The sequence below is a fragment of the Paramormyrops kingsleyae genome, chromosome 24, assembly GCF_048594095.1.
Source record: "Paramormyrops kingsleyae isolate MSU_618 chromosome 24, PKINGS_0.4, whole genome shotgun sequence".
Taxonomy (NCBI): domain Eukaryota; kingdom Metazoa; phylum Chordata; class Actinopteri; order Osteoglossiformes; family Mormyridae; genus Paramormyrops; species Paramormyrops kingsleyae.
The window spans coordinates 8,423,898-8,435,923 of record NC_132820.1 but is presented as its reverse complement, the minus strand read 5'-3'; the positions used below and the strand labels follow the sequence as shown (position 1 = coordinate 8,435,923).

At 45.6% G+C, this 12,026-nt stretch overlaps 1 non-coding gene across 1 annotated transcript; it reads right to left on the bottom strand.

The window, feature by feature from the left end:
• Positions 1–11,406: 11,406 nt before the first annotated feature.
• Positions 11,407–11,499, bottom strand: trnar-ucu (transfer RNA arginine (anticodon UCU)). Its single transcript has 2 exons — positions 11,463–11,499; positions 11,407–11,442 (listed from the first exon to the last, which is right to left on the bottom strand). It is a non-coding gene; the product is annotated as a tRNA-Arg (tRNA).
• Positions 11,500–12,026: the final 527 nt, after the last annotated feature.

Here is a 12,026-nt window from a genome sequence, read left to right as displayed (position 1 = left end):
TTATCAGTGTACGGCATGAGAAGGTCAGCCAAACTGCACCTGATGTGTATGCGAGTGAGTGCATCCTTACTGAGTGTCCAGTGCAAACCCTACAGTATGTGACATCTTGCAGGCTGAGGTCCGTGTTCCAGGATGTGCTTCCATAATTCATGAAAGGTCATGTTAAGATTCATCCTTGGGGTGGGGGGGGGGGGTTGCTTGGCGACAACTATCTGGGATCGTCTCTCATGGTATGGACATGCTGGGCTCCAAAGCATCATTCTGAACTTGATGTTTCTTGCATTTTCCAGTCCCTCCCAGACTGTTGGATTCTCATATTAGGAGGGTTCCAGATTATCCAGAACTGGGCCTGAATGTCATGTACCTGGGTCTCAGGTTAAAGCAGCAGAGCTTATGTGTGCACATCCGTTATATAACGCATGTCTATAAATAAACCCTACACATATATTAAGTGCTTTAAATTTCCCTGGGAGAGGAATGCAGTGCACGTATATATTTAGTGTTCCGTTGTTGCTAGGCAACACCTTACAGTCATTGTCTCTCTGTGGTTTTGTTGTCTGTTGTCAGTGCTATGGGATGATTGGTGCTTGGGGCTGTTTTAATCTTCCTGTGAGTTTCCTGCTGTCTCCCAAACCCCATCCACCCTCCCTCCCCCCCACCAGGTTCGTCTGCACAGGGCTGATTCGAAGTGTCACCTGAGGCATTACAGTGTACAGTGTTCGGACACTGCCAGTGGTCAGGAGTGTTTACAGCTTGTCCCCAGCGCCGCGTGGGGCGAGTCTGCGTGCAAAGGAGGCTGGGGATTTTTGGGAATGATCTGAACTTCCTGTAATGGGGGCAGTAGGAAGAACGTGTGTGTGAAGACAGTGAGTGTAACTCATTTTAAAAAAAGAGGCTTGGTGCACGTGGGAATCTCATCTAGACTTTAGTGTGCATTTTTGTTATTTTTCCGTTATATGTTGTATCAGCTCCTGATGAAATATACCCTCTGGCTGTCGTCCTAGGGCCCCAGCTCAGCCGGGGGCCCAGGGGGGAGTCTTAAAGTCAGCGGTTTAGCGTCTGACGGGAGGCTGAACAAGACATCGCATTTTCAGACACACACACAGCTGCATGGTCCAGTGGCTTGTGCTCATTTTCTTACACACACACACACACACACAGAGTCGTGTAATCATATCTTTTTGGGGACCGCTCATTCATTTCTATGGGAAAAATCCTAATGCTGACTATGACAACCTTAACCCCTACCCAGCCCTAACCATAAGCAACCAAACAGAAAAAAAGAGTTTTTGCATTTTTAGTTTTTTCATTGCAGTCATGGATTTTTATAAAATAAAACTTCATTCTGATACTGGTCCCCATAAGGTAAAAAAAACAGGTATTCATCACGTTGTGGGGACATTTGGTCCCCATAAGGTAAGGTATACCTGGACCACACACTCACACACACACACACAGTAGGACTTCCCTATGCCATGCCAGTTGTGTCTGGCCGACAGTGATATATTCAGTAAACAGAATGAAATCAAACAAACAAAAGGCTTCAATTTCATCTGTGCTCCCACGCCGAGATTCTCAGGTAGTGTTGACGGATCCAAGTCAAAAGTCATAGCCTGAGGTGCGATAGCTGAGAGGCTATCTTGGTTAGCATGCTAATTCACCCATGTTGTCGCTATTACTAAATTTACATTTTATTTATTTATCAGACACTATTATCCATATATACACTTCAGTCACTGGCTCTTTTGGGAATTGTAACCTTGTACAACGGCCCAAGGGTGAAATCACTCTGCTGACTCTGGGATTAGAAGCTATGACCTTCCGGTCACAATCACAGCACCCTAACGTACTGGACCCGAATAACGATCACCAGAGTATACTTACATTCTCAGGTGACAATAGTAGTTGCTGCCAATGCAGCAATGATCCGGGACCGAAGAGTACAACAGCAAGGAAACACAGTCTACAACCTTTTATGACAACGGGATGCCGCTGCAGCTCGAACAGAAACGTCAAACGCAAACGAGATGAATCCGTTTCAGCGGCACCCGTCCGTCACGCCCCGCAGATGTCTCGCGGCTGATTATTCCGCTGCTCTTCGCATGCCTGTCATGTCACTATAATTAGCGCTCATCAGCTTTTAAACTGCTAAACCTGCAGTTCGTACGTGCGTGGATTCAACTAGATTCAACCGGGCTATGGGGTGTAACTCCTTTGAAAAGAAAATGTGTCCACTTAATTATTACCTGCATTCGGTATTTAGATAAAGCTTTAAATTGAAGGGCGCAGGTTTTTAAATTCATTACAAGAAAAATTATCACCACCCCTTACAAAAAAAAGCAGCAATCAGCAACAGTGTTTGCACTCCTTTTTCTTTCAGGATTTGTGTGTGTGTGTGTGTGTGTGTGTGTGTGTGTGTGTGTGCGTGCGCGTCTGCACATGTCAGTACCCTCCCACGCTTTTCCATGCTCTCATTCAGACTCTGGCGTGATGCTGAGGCTATGCAGAAATATTGGGAGACGAGCCAGTTTGGAAATACTATAGATGCTAATTATCTGCCTGCTCGGTATCTATAATTTATTCACTGTATTAAAACATACAGCACGCTGCAGGCTCCTGACTATATTATTAATTTTCGTAACATATATATTTATGTGTAACAATCATACGCTGTGTTACATCTCCCTGGTTGTTGCAGAACATTAAATCAGGATATTTTTGTACTATAGGGTCTGTAATGGAGGTAGCAAGGTGGTGGTGGTGGTTGTGGTGGGGGGGGGGGGGTGTCTTTTTTGAGGCTCTATGGCCGTGAACGTTTCCATTGCAAGAGCACCTTGAGGGTGAGCTAAATTAATCACACGAGCAGATTAGCATTATGAAATGGCTGTCGTGATTAGCGCTAACATGAATGTACTGATGAATGATATCGGTTTCATTTTAAAGGTTAAATAGATGTGAAAAGAGAGCTGGGGAGGGGGGTTTAGTTCGCCGATTCACCCGAGCGCCGGGTTTCCACAGGGTGGCGGACAATGCGGCCGTGAATGGAATCAGAATCACAGCATACGTCTGAAGATTCGACGCGTCGAGGATCTGTTTACCAGATGGCCTCGGCTCGGTCTCGTTCACCCGCCGGCTGCAGAACCCCGCACTGACGGGACGAGGCGGGGGGGGGAACAGGGAGAAAAAAGAAGAGACCAAAGGAGAGGAGTCAGTGCGTCTGAGAGTGGGTGCAGTAGGCCCATGAGAGTTTTACTTACACAAAAATGTTCTGAGGGCAGAAAAAAATATAAATAGGTTCAGACAGATAACCAATCAGATTGTAGAGGAGGTGGGTCTAAGCAACTAGAGGAGGCGGCAATAACTAATCAGATGTCTTGGTTGGTTCTGATCTTGGTTGGATCTGATTGCTTATCTCTCTGAACCAATCATTTTTCCTTTTGCCCTCAGAACATATTTGTGTAAGTGAAACTCCCACGATGCACCGTGCCCATGACAGCATGGGGCAGCTTATATGATGGCTAACAGGACGTAGCGGGGGGGTTGCCCAGAATCCAGTGGGGTGAGATGGACACAGCCCTGCAGATGGCTGTGAGGACCAGGTCTTCAGGTGTGCAGCGTCTCTACCTGTGCTGGGAAAAGCTTTGCTGCTGCGTTATTTGCTCCCTGTCTGAAAGCCTGCAGGTGTGTGTCAGGGTCGCCCCGAGAGCTCTTCTCAGAGCGGTGCGCCTCCCCCTGGAGGGAGCTGGGGTTTCATCCCTGTGGGGTGTCACATGACCAGCATGTCTTAAAGCGACCCACCTCCCCTAGGCTGGACTCAGTGTGATTCATTAAAAAGCCATACTTCTCTATTTGTCTCCCACCCCCCCAGAAAAGGATCCCTGGTCTCTGCACTTATGTGCACTGGGTCCCCGTGTCACGGGAGCGCCAACAGGTCATGACGCAGCGTGTCGCCATGTATGACCACAGGGCGAGCAGCCGAGGTGAGCGATACCGCGCTTAATCTCCCCGTGTGACACCCTGGGCGAACCCGAGCCGTCCACCAGCGTTCCGTGTCACAGCAGAGACTCCGCCCCTTGTGCCCGTGTCAAAGTGAAGGCTCCTCCTTTGATGTGCCCCATCACAATTGAGATTCTGCCGTTGGCGCTCTGTGTCACTGCTGAGGCTCTGTCCCCAAGGTCCTCGTCCTCCAGAATATTTTGTCAGATGATCCTTCTCATCCATCTCCTGTTGCAGGTTCTCTGCTGTACCCCATTACATAATATAGGTGGTTGCCAAGGGCACCATCTTCTGGTAGGGTGCCAACTTAGCAAGTGTAGTTTCACTTTGTCTCAGACAGGGGGCGCCAGCAGTGAAGCATGCCTTGGCTGCCCCATGTGCTTCAGTAGGTACTGGCTGTACCTTAGGCGTAGCAATAATTAATCCTCATATAATATGCTCAACAATTGCTAATGTCTCAAAAGCCAAACACATCCATATACAGGCAGGACTGAGTCTCCTTCTGAATCGATTCAGCTCTTCTCTGCTTCAAGTCTCTTTGGTAAAAATAAAAATTAAATCTTCATCAATTCAGTTCAGGTTTGTTCGTTCTGCACACAGGAGACGGTGGAGGAGATGTAGCCGTTCCCAGTACGCTGCGTTCCCATTTGGAAACCAGTCTGTTCTCACCTCCTAAGGTGGGATTGGCCCCTACCTCCCCTCCTCTCCCCGCCCTTGGGGGTCGTGTCCTGCCACTGACACCCACCAGGGGGCTCTGATAAAGCAGCTTGACAGGGCCAGCTGACAAGCCAGGTCACGTCAACATCTGTAATAATGTAATTTCCTACTGATGACAAGTAGGGGGCATTCTGCAACCTTAATCAAGGGCCTTAATAAGTATTGCCTCCAGGCTAACAGTGATCCTATACTGGGCTAGCGATTATGGAATATGGCAGTTATCATTCTGAAGATAACTTTGCTCAAAAACCCATACAGTTTTGGAGAACATAAATGTTCAGCTTGTTCTGGTGTCTGTGGTGCTGGAAACCTACTGCTATTACATGATGGGAAATGGCTTTAAGACCAACGCATCAACCATGTGGTGCTTTTCCACTGGCATGCAGGAACTGAGCAGTACCCAAGCTGTACCGCGAAGAGACAAAAAAAACCAAAGAGATGCTTATTTATTGTTCATGCAGGGCTGTGTCCGAACTCAGGGACTTCTCCCTTCTAAAGCACAGTGGCGTGATAAGGCTGTCCCATTTCAAAGGCTCCTACAAATGCAATCTAGAAATATGTTATCTTTTACTGAATTGTGAAGGACCCACTTAATGGATCCTTTGCAACCCGAAGGTTCATTGCACATAAGTAAAGTGGGTGTGTTCTGACTAGGCGATAGGAGCGGTACCTCGTGAGCAAAGGAAAACGGCTGGAACAGCTGATGAAGGCCTGACCATCCTATTTGACAACACTTTCTGTTTGTGCTTCAAAGAACACAGCCTGCAAAGGCTATGCCTTTCTAGACCTCGTCCTACGAAGGATGCAGCCCCTTAATTCGGACACAGCTATGGTTTCCACCGCGGTTAGTCTGTGCGAATCGCATCGTCCAGTTAGCATCAAATGCTGGAGGAATTAGCATTTGCTTGCGTAGACCTGCATTACATATCTATTCCTTTTAGCCGATCTATAGCAGGTCTACCTTTTTAAGTAGGTTGGAAATTCTGGAAGTTCAAGGTATTGGTAATGCATCAACATTTCGCGATGTGCAATACTACTAATAATGAACAATATATAGAATATGCCCTTGTTTCCTTCACATAATTCATGCATATCCACACAGATATCTGCGTGCATTTCAACCAATTACATGGCGGTGATGCCACCAGCCCGGTTTAAACCCGCTTTCAAACCCTGCTAGTATGCAGGGCCACGTCAGCATAGGTACAGCTCGTGCACAACTGGCATAATTTACAATGGAAACAGGCTTTACTCGCTACGGCTTTACTCGCGTCCAATGCGTCTGAGACTCAGGTCAGGGTCAGCTGCATCCCTAGCCAACCACGCTAGAGATTTCCGTCATTTCATTACGGCTGACATGTTTAATACTTCACTACGACCCGCCCCACTGCCGGTCGACCAATCAGCTGTGTCAATGTCATTGTAAAAGGATGTAAAAGGAAGAACCCGGTCCAAACAAGTATGGTCATCAATTCCTCATTTCAAAGTGAAAGATTCGATTGAAAGCGACACAAATGTAACAGCAATTTTAACTGCCGGCACCGTTTCAGTTTCCTAATTTATTTCTCATACAGAATTTCATGACTGGTTATTCGCATTTGAGGCTTTCTGCGTGGGACACAGTATTGCACAAAAAACATTTCCCAAGCATTTACAGTAAGGCGAAGACATTTTTTTTTTATTTAATATAATCCATATAAGGTCTTCTGGCATCCCTGTGATGAATGATCGCAATGACAGTTTGGTAATTACGCACAATCAGAAGCTATTGTTCTCTTCTCAGATGAGAGGTGCACATGTACGATCTTAGATTTCATTTTAAATAGACAGTTTTTAATTTAGGTCCAGTTTAATTCTTTCTGAAACTTACATTTTGTTTCTGGTGTTAAATGAAACTCCGAGTGATGACAGCAGTAACTTATCACGATAACCACCCTTTAGGAATCACAACTGTTGTGATGATGACTAGCGCAAGATGTTTATTACATAATCCCTAAGGTCACGAGGATCCCGGGGGGGAGGTGGGTTAATCTCAGGATTAGGATGTAATCTTTTTATGGGAAATTTATGTTTATGTCTGTGTGGTATAAACATACAGTAAACTGCTTGAGAATCTGTAGATGTTTTTAATTATTACACTTTGCTTGTCTCTGGGGCTGTACCCTCAAGGCTCTGCCAATGGTACCCTTATAAGCTGTACAGTAGGTACTTGTACCTTTTAAGGTACAGAAACAGATTCTGAGGAACATTTCTGTACCATTGATGGGACACTAATGCTGTTTGTACCTTAGAGTTCTTAAAAGGTACCTGTGACAAAAGTTACAAATTTTTGCCCTTTTTTTCCTGAGTGTACACACGTTTGATGCGTCATATATTGTGATATAAGGATTTCTGTCCAGTTGACTAACTGCTTGTGCTGGACTTAAATGTGAGTTCACACCAGCTTGACCGGCAAATGTCGTCTGGCTTAATGGGTTTTCCACCCAGAAAGGAAATAATTGTACGCGTTTCCACTACGGACGGATTTTTAATCAACGCTGACATTTTCAAGGGGCACATCCAATGACACCATTACAAGAACGGAAGTGTAATAAGTACCTTACATCTGCATCTAATGATCCTGAATGCTCGTCCTGAAAATTACAGTCCTTCCCTTCCTAGTTTTAGTTCCTGTATGTAAGATTATGGCTGAATATACATACACTCGCCGAGGAACGTGTGTCATATACGATGAGGAGAACTGAATTGCGCATTTAGCCAAAACACAATCGATGGACATTATTTATTCTTAAACCCGAGAGTTATACACAAACTCACTTTCTTCATTAGCCTCTCTCACCGCCCAACTGTGTTCCAATGGTGCATGAAATATACAGCCTCCCCGCTCGTTTATTTATTAGTCAGGTAATTCTATACTGCCGCGTAATCAGCACCACTGCCACGGTCACGTGGCCATTAGAGGTATCACACTGCTTTACCATCGTCACGCTCACGGATTGTCCCAAACACCAGGTCTAGGTAGAATCCATATTAAACTCTCCACTTATCGATTTGACATCTGCTTTAAAATTAATGTTACCCAGCTATGCAAAAGAAAAAAAAAACGAAACTGATAATTAAAGAGGTAAGATTAAAGGGAGTCGACTGCTTTTATACTTTATCCCATAATCCCAAAAATAACAGGAATGCCGCATAAAATGCATGTCAGATCACAGAAAGTCTTCCATCTGATTATCATGCGGCTTTTCCAGTGAAATAATCCACCCATCAAAGTGGCAAACACACACCATGAGGTACGTTTCATATAACCGCATGCTTTCGGATTTTAGGATGTATGTATTCTTCTGGGTTCCTTTGTGTTTGATAGATGCTATACAGAAGAAGACTAATACATTCGGCCATACAAAGACACAGCAGGGCCCCCGAAAAATTCTACTGAATGGTATCCGCTTCTCCAAAACAAAACTACTGTTATCCACTCTCACACACTTACGGGCTCCCCCTAGTGGCTGGGTCCCTTAAAGTCAACCCCTTTTCCCCGCTGTGCTGCTAATGCGCAAGCCTATCTCCGGGCCACAGATCAAAAGAGCTTCATGGATTACAGTTGACGATCATCGCTGGTATCGCTTTACTGAAGCTTGGGTAGCCCCAAAGCGACTGCTCATTTCTTTTAACGCTTCTGAAAGTTCGAATTTTGACACAGGGCCAACAAACAGCAGGACAGAAGTTCATTTAGTGCTGTGTACAAGCAAGAGCTCCCCAATAGTCCCAAAGAGCTGCAGAGGGAGGGGGCAGGGGCGCGGGGAGGGGTGACTGCCACGGTCAGCCCTGCCTCAGATTAATTGCTTTATTAAACCACTGAGGCTTGGAAAAACTCCCAAACAAGCGAGCTGTGTTTCAATCTTTTTTTAGTCGCCCGTAATTACGGCCATTATGTTACCGTGAAGGATGCTCAGACTGATAGCAACATGTGCGGCGCCATAGTTACACAGTCGCCTCCTGCTGCCACGCGCCGGTACAGCAGGTCAAAGTGTGGCGCTGATAGCAGCCGCGTCCACGCAGACGGGCCCGCTCTCCCAGTGATTATAAGAGGCGGACCGCGCTCTGTCGATAATGCTAATGCTATGCCTGTCCGCGGAGGCTGTCGATGACCCTCGGGATCAATTTGTAATGCAATCAAGCTCCTTCATCGCCGCGCAGTACTTAATACATCTATCAGTGACGCCGAACCCAGCCATCGCTCATGCTGCCACAGTCTCCGGGGAAGCAGCGCCGAGCCGTAGTGCCTGATACTGAAATGCACCGATGTTGTTGAATGGACAGATGGTGACAGGGTGCTACTCTAGAAACTTCCCCTCGCGGGGCCGCCGTGATTGGGAATGACGGAAATGAGGCAATCGCGAAACTGCCCGTAGTGCTGAGCTCGAAATCCGGCCTCCTGCTCTCTGGCGCCTCCTGCTGACAGGAAATGGTATTCGCCCAGACGGGCCCCTCCTACGCCTGAGCCTCCAGCTGGCCTTTCCTCAAGTGAAGCCCGGGGGCCAAGACCAGAGAGAGCAATGTTTTATTCATTCAGGCCGCAGACTGAGAAAATCGCCCCCGGCTGGAGAGTCGCAGTGCCGGGATGCACGGCCAAGAGAAGACGGTGGCTGAGAGGGGCAACAAAGGTCCAGGCCCAGACGCTACATCAGTGCATTTGCAAGAAACGGACCCATTTCATGTAGCATTACTTTCCTCATATTAGCATCGCTTAACAATCATGCAAATTTATATGACTTTGTACTTCACTGGCAGGATTCAGGTGAAGCACATCTTCACTTTCATGCTTCCCACCTCTTTTACCTTTATGTCAAATGTGTGGGTAAATATACACTATGCCATGTTATTTGTCTATGTGGCCTGGATGTAACTATACTGTATATAAGACATATTTATAAGAATACTGGCATCTCAACCAGGGTGTCCCATTGAGTCCTCTGGGATAAGCTCCAAGCTCACTGTGATTCTGAAAAATTGGTTATGGATGGATGGATGGATGGATGGATATATGCAGGAGAAACCGGTCCATGTGAACATTTCCTACATACAAAAATACCCAATAAAATATAGGAAAGTATATATTTATAATCTATGTAGGTGATTGTTCTAATTTGATGCATTAGTACCACAAACTACTGAGAATAATATTTACATATGAATAATGTATTTAGTGAGGGTAGGTCATTTACCATAAGCCAAAGTATTTCAAGGTGCGAACAATGTGTTTGAAAACAAAATTTTACTTTTAAATATGTTTTGATCTGCGGTAGATTTTTAAAAAAATAAGTATTAACTTCCAGCAGCTAAATTATTTCCCGGGAAACAGCAGAGCTGCCACCTCTTATCTTAATTAATATTTTACACCTGAAACCACTGAGACCAGCACCTATAATTTATTTACTAGAGGCAGCACAGCCCTGAAAACACAAAGTCTGCCTCAGTTTACCACAGTATAGATTACAACAGGACAGTATAATGGAATTCCTCAACACTTCTGGAGTAAGATTGCTAGGGGCACTGCATGGGCATGTAGGGTTATATATGAACATTTATGGTGGCACTGTGGCTTAATGGGTGAGGTGACACCTTCAGCGTGGGGGGGGGGGGGGGGGGGGGGGGGCGTTCAGGCAAGCCAGCTGCTTGGTGACAATAATGTGAGAGTCTCAGAAGAAGCACTGCTGTACCCTTAAGCAGCATGTTTAATCTGAAAATTGCAACATCAGCTCATCTAAATTTTAGAAACTTCATTTTGGTCATTGGCACAGGCATTATCAAACGATTACCCATACATCTACTCATCTAGTCACTGCGGGTAAACGATGGCTATGCTATGTGGCAATGCTAGTTTCCTTGTCTGTCCTGTTTGGGATCCGAAGGCCACTTTTTATGTAGTATTATTCCGTACAAATGGCAGGGAATGCTAATGATTTGTGATATTTTTGTGTTTTTAAAACTAAATGTATCAGCACAGTATGAGTACTAATGCATCAGTACAGTATGAGGACTAATACATCAGTGCAGTACGTGTACTAATGCACCAGTGCAGTATAATTACTAATGCACCAGCACAGGATGAGTACTAACACATCAGCACAGGATGAGTACTAACACATCAGCACAGTATGAGTACTAATGCACCAGCACAGGATGAGTACTAACACATCAGCACAGTATGAAAACTATTGCATCAGCACAGTATGAGTACTAACACATCAGCACAGTATGAGAACTGATGTAACAGCAGAGTATGAGTACTAACACATCAGCGCAGTGTGAGTACTAATGCATCAGCAGCGTCAGGTTGCCCACGATGCAGTAACATTATGCCACTTTGGGTGGGAAAATGTTCCACGCATTTCCCACACTCATATCTAAAGCAAGGTAAGCTTTTGAGAATTAATTAACCAGTTGCTGGACTAGTTTGGGGTGGTAAGGGCCTTGCTCAAGGGCTCAATGATAAAGTCACACTACTGGGATTTGAGCTGACAACCATCCCAACACAGAATCCTAACTCACTGAACCATATGCAGGTCCAAAAGGAGAGCCAGCTTACACAAGGAAGTGTGAACCAATATGCCTCATAAAGGGTTTCAGCTTTGATGGAACCATCACACCTGTGTTACTTTGGCATCTGAAATCTGAGGCAGAGCATAATGACTCTGGTGGGACTCGAACCCACAACCTTTGAATGACCTCACACAGTCAAAGTCTAGAAGTCCAATGCGCTATCCATTGCGCCACAGAGCCGGTGGAGTTGGCTGCAGTCAAATTAATCATGCCCATGATTCATGGCATTAACTTAGGTGATTTCACAGCAGATGCAGTTAGGTTGATAAAGTGATGGGGGTTAGGGTGTGGCTCAGTGGGCTGTACCTGTGATTCAAAAATTGCTGGTTTGATCCCAACCTCAGCAGAACAGTTATGTCTGTAGGCCAAAAAGCAAGGCCCCTAAGCCCCAGCTCTGTGGGGGTTGCTATGGGTGGCTCCCCTTTGCTGTCAAGCTTACTCTTGTCTGTGTGTCATGGACAGAAACATAGGGTAGGTGAAAAATACCATCATCCTATTTTATAACAGAACACCAGCTATCTAACACCTGCATCTGGTATCTGAGGCATACCAGGACTAAACAATGCTGATGACAAAACCACAAGGTTCTGACTGGACTCAAACACACAACCATCCTATGCCGACACTTTGCGAAAGTCTAGTAGGCCGACACACTCTACATTGCACCACAGAACCAAGAGGGAAAGAGTGACTCAAATTTAAAATGC